The sequence below is a fragment of the Nannospalax galili genome, unplaced genomic scaffold (assembly GCF_000622305.1).
Source record: "Nannospalax galili isolate Female #2095 unplaced genomic scaffold, S.galili_v1.0 scaffold25, whole genome shotgun sequence".
Taxonomy (NCBI): domain Eukaryota; kingdom Metazoa; phylum Chordata; class Mammalia; order Rodentia; family Spalacidae; genus Nannospalax; species Nannospalax galili.
This window is the reverse complement of record NW_008355642.1, coordinates 2208483-2213927: the sequence shown is the minus strand read 5'-3', so window position 1 is coordinate 2213927 and position 5445 is coordinate 2208483. Positions and strand designations below refer to the sequence as shown.

The 5445-nt window shown below is 38.5% G+C and overlaps 1 long non-coding RNA gene across 1 annotated transcript in view; it reads left to right on the top strand.

Annotated features, from left to right (window-relative positions):
- The window catches only part of LOC115067661, a 58456-nt gene extending 53492 nt beyond the window's left edge, over positions 1-4964 (top strand). Inside the window, exon 3 of the long non-coding RNA XR_003847033.1 lies at positions 4834-4964. This is a non-coding gene — a long non-coding RNA (uncharacterized LOC115067661). The remainder of the gene's footprint in view (positions 1-4833) is intronic.
- Positions 4965-5445: the final 481 nt, after the last annotated feature.

Sequence of the window (5445 nt, the reverse complement as noted above, 5' to 3'; positions counted from 1 at the left end):
TCTTGGCTAAAACTCACAATGTCCTTGGGCCTCTTAGCAACATACTCTGTTCCAAAGGCCAAAAATGTCAAAAGTATTTGGGAGCTTATGTCTAATCCTTAAAAGATTTTAGGGTTACCTCTTCAGAGGGGGGAATGTTAGAGTAGCCGAAAGTCCCATAAAAAATAAATCAATCAAAGAAGAAGAAAGAGTACATGAAGTCATCAGAAAAAAGTGATGGCGAAATATGGGAGGAGTTAGAGGGGAGGGAGTGGGCATAGATTTGATCAATACACCGTATATGCATGTATGAAATTCTCAACAAATTATTTATTTAAAAAAAGACCCTACTGCTGAAGATAGGAAATCCTTCTGATACAGGACTTGGAGCAATGGAGTAGGAACTGACCTGGAAGCCTTTTACCTGAAGTTTAGCTCTGATAATACTAGATTATAATATGCAAACTTCTAAGGGAGAAAAATCAATCAATGGTCCAACCCAGTCCTAAAGCATAATAACCATAATGACTGGCATGGCAGACTACCTCTATTGGTGCAATAGAGGCACTGTTATCTGGGGGTGGGTAATCAACAGCTATCTAGTTGGATTAAAAACCCTATCAATGGGAGTGAAATCATGGGTGACACTGTAAACTCAGCCAAATACACATGGCTAGAGAGGATGTGGATCCTAGAGAAAACTGTATCTCTGTCATATCTCTGGACAAATGAAATTTCTTATCATATGCTAAATATGGATCCATATATTTACAGACAAGCGTATCATATACTACTCATCAAAGAAGCTTCATTTCGCAACAGATGGAGGCTACTGTAGAGTTCCACAACTGGTCAGACATAGAGAATATATGTCTGAGAGACGCCCAGTCCTAGGTGACACATGTGTAGTTGAATCTCTGAACCTAAGATTCATGGAATATAGTGCAATGAGGGGTAGAGAGAAAACTAATGCATCCCTCAACTCTTACCAGTGAAGATTCCTTATACAACAGAGTGTGTTGCACACAAAGGACCACAAGTGGCCAAGTTTGGGGCAATGGGAGACTGCAAAGTGTGTATCCCTGGATAGGACTCCTATATTGAACCTCACGCATACATGGTTCAGGGACCATTGTGGAAGAGGGGGCAGAAAGATTGTAAGAGCCAGGACTGGTTCATGAACATGGTGAAGCCGAGGTTTTCTGGCCACTGGAAGCTTGCACATGTGAACTTGTGGCAACGGTGGCATTGAGCACAAGCCCTGTGCCAACTCAAATAAACAAGGGTCCAGAGGGGAGAAGAGAAATGAGTGGTGGGCTGAGAACTATTGGAAACTGATTGCTGCTGGGAGAGGGAGAGTGTGCTTTACTTGCCATCTCTAGATGGGCTGATTAGACTTCAGTGGATCTGTTTGCACTCAAGGATGTTTGGGTACAAATGCTTGACTAGATAGGATTTAACATGTATGGTGAAATTCACGAAGTCTGGTGGGGTGAAGGGGGGCATGGATGGGGAAGGGAGTCTGGATTTTATCAAGGACTACTGTATGAAATTACAAAAGCTCAATAAAATTTTTAAAAATAAAATAAAAAGTCATAGTGAGAAGTATGTCACGCAGAGACTTTACCTTTCTTTCTAATGTTCCTGACAATCCTTTCAGATTATGTTTGCTTGAAGAAAAAGTACTCAAAAATTAGGCATCGTTAGAAATGTTTGTTGTATGTACTTCTTTTGATTTATGTGAAAACAATAACTCTATTTGTAATAACAAAGCATTATGTATATTTCAACATGAACGTGTCTCCCTCTTTCTAAGAAGGCTTACTTCTGAGCCTTTCTCTACCAGGAACTTCAGCTCAGTAGTTACTATGCTTCACTTTTTGGGACTGTATTAACTAAGTGTAAGTATAAAAGTGTAAGTATGAGAAAGATTACAAGAAAATGAATGGAACTGGAGGTCATCATATTAAACAAAATAAACACGACTCATAAAGACAGATGCTACATATTTTCTCTCATATATGGATCCTGGATTCTCTTTCTCTCAACACACACACACACACACACACAGACACACACACAAACGATATGAAAGTCAAATGACTATTTGGAAAGAAGACGATAGACTAGCAGGAGAGGGAGGGGAGTGAATATGGTCAAAATACAAGATACATGTGAACAAATATGCCATTATGAGGTACTGGAGAGATGGCGCAGTAGTTAAGAGTGCTGGCTACTCTTGCAGAAGACACAGATTTGATTCCCAGCACCCACATGGTGACTAATAACCATCCTAGCTCCAGTTCCAGAGGATCTGGTGCCCTCTTTCAACCTCCGTGGGCATTGCAAACACTGGTGCACTTACATACATGCAGGCAAAACATTCATACACATAACATAAAAATAATAAATAAAATATTTTTAAAAACCCAAATATGCCATTATGAAACCCATTGCTTTGTACAATGAATATATACTAATGAAACTTTTTAAATTTCAAAAATTTTACATGCATGAATGTTTTGCTTATATGTATGTAAGTACACTATGTGCATGCAATGTCCAAGGAGGCTAGAATAGGGAGTCAGATCTCCTGAAAATGGAATTATAGACAGTTATTAACTGCCATGTGGGTACTATAAATCGAACCTCCATCCTCTGTGAGAGTAGTCACTGCTCTTTAATCAGTAAGCCATCTCTCCAGCCCTGATACATTTCTTTAAAAAGACATCCTGACTGGAAGTTTAGCTCAGTGGTAAATTTATCTAGCATATGTGAGGCCTTGGGTTTCATCCCTAACACTGTACAAACAGACACCAAAACAAACAAAAAAATTAGGAAAAATCACAAAGTTGCTTTTCTTAGTATTCTGTTCTCTGCAGCTTCCTTTCCCATCCATAATACAATCATACTAACTCAAATTCTCACAGCTTTCACTGCTCTTTAGTTCCCATTCCAGACCTCAATTCCCCACCTGTGGTGCACTGGTCTATTGTTTATCCATTCATGCATTTAAGCATTCATGGACATTCATTAACCATGGGCTTTCTAGGGAGTGGAGCTGTTTCTCTGAGAAGACATTTGAGCTGCATTTTGAAAGAAGTTAAGAATTTGCAGGGACACTGGGTGGGGAGAAAAAGGAAAGCATTATTCTAGGCAGAGAAACAGTATCTACGAAGTTAATGGGGTATATAACTCCTGATGGCATCAGGCGCTCTACAAGTAACTCATTATACCTAGAGTTGAGGGAAAGAGCTGGAAATTATGTTGGATATAAGAGATGAAGACAAATAACAAAGGGATGTATGTGTTGTACTAAGGGCTTGAACTTTATCCATCAGGCTACAAGGAGCCACTGAAAGTTTTTGGCAGGAGATTAACTACCAGGTATTTGCACCAAAAAAAAAAAAAAAAAACACAGTAGGGTCAGTAAGATGCTCCGTGGTAAAAGTGCTTGCTGCCAACCTTTAGGATCTGAGTTTGACCTCCAGGATCCACATGGTGGAAAGAAAGAACCAACTCCTGCAAGTTGTCCTCTGCCCTGTACACATGTGCTATGGCATGTGCATATCCACAGACTCACATAAATAAATAAATAAATAAATAAATAAATAAATAAATAAATAAATAATAAGATAATTTTTTTAATTGAAAACAACACTGTAGTGGTAGCAGGGATTATACCTTGGGGAGGAAGGTGACCAAAAACAGAAGGACTTGCCAAGTTAATATTGGATATTCCACAGCAAAGAGAAGCTTGATTCGAAGCAGCAGCATTAGGGCTTAAGAGAAAAAGACAGCTAGGAACATGAATAGGGTATTTAGGAGGTACTGATAAGACTTAGTAACTGATTAAATGAAGGAGCTGTGAGAGAAGGTTTATGACTCTGGTGATGGGCTGGATGGGAGTGCTCTTTATTAGACGAGGGAACACAAGAGAAATCAAGCTTGAAGGAAAAGTTACACAATACCTTGTAGACGTGTTGAGTGCAGAAGGGTCTCCTTCAAGTTCTCTTACATAAGCAGCACCTGAAAGAAAGGTGAATACCTTCCAAGTAGCTTAATGAGAAACTGTGTAATTCTGCATGAATAATAAAATGGAAAAGCAACTTCATACTAATTACTTCATTTCCTACCAAGAAGTGTTTTGTATTTAGAAATCTTCATTAATTTTAAAAAAGCAATTTTAGAAACTAAATCTTTTATAAAACTGGGATGTGTGTGGGGAAAATACATTATTGTGAACTTATTAATTTATTATTACAGATCTTTTTAGTTCAACAGCATCAAATAAGCCAGCCAGCTTTTTACTCTTTATTGTAAAACCTTTACCCCCATCAAAAGACTTAGAGCCAACTCAATTATCTATGCTGATGAAAAGGAGACTAACACAAGTAATTGAAAACCATCCATGAATCAAAGCTCCACAAGAAACTCCCAGGAAAAATGTAGTCTTTCATTGTTCTGAACCCTGGCTTGACCACCCTGATAGATACTACAGGGCAAGTAGTGACCTTTGTAGAAAGTTTACATCCTAGAAAGTCTACATTAAGTACCAGGTGAGGACAGTTGGAAGAAATAACAATAATAATGAAGCATAAACATAAGATAAAGATTGTTCTTTGTTATCACACAGCTGTTGGTGGGGGTTGGAGGGTGTGAGAGCAAAAAGTGAAAGTTGAACTATAATAGTACATGAGTGATTAAAGAAACAAGGACTGATGTGTACACGGATTGTTCTAGTTGCAAGTAGACAGAATCCTTTGTTTTCTACAGGCCAAAAGGCATGTAAAGATAAATGAAATTGGCTTGGAGAAACAGCTCGGTGTTTAAAAGCACTTATTAATTTTGCAGAATTGAGTTCGATTCCCAGCTCCCACCCCAGAAGATTCACAAGTGCCTGTATCTCCTGCTCCTGGGAATCTGACATCATCCTCTTCTGGCTTCTGAGGGCATCTGTGTTCATGTGATATATCCATACAAACACACGCACAGACACATATTCAAAAATAAAAATAAAATATTTTTGGAAAAGATAACTGAAGTGACAGTTATTTGTTCACAGTTCAGGCCAAAAAAATGAGAAGTTATAACTTTCTGTTACACCAACACTCTATGCCATCATGTTTGGATACTTCTACCTCTGAAATGTGTCCTAAATCCCCCCACTTTCCTGTCCTCTCTTTTATCTCTTCAGCCAGGACATCTTTTGCTTAGACTACTACAGTATCTCCTCTGCATCTACCCTTACCAAATTCTACAAATTACTTTTCACTAAGCAGCCAGCATGCTCTCTGAAACATTCCTACTAGATCATGTTATTACTTTGCTTAAAACCCTCTGACTCCTTCTCGCTGTGTTTAAAGGGGGAAACAGTTTAAATTAATTTAAATGGTCTAAGAAAGAATCTGTGCTATCTGGTCTCTATGTTCTTCTCCACACTGTCACCCTAATCTTTCTTCTTTG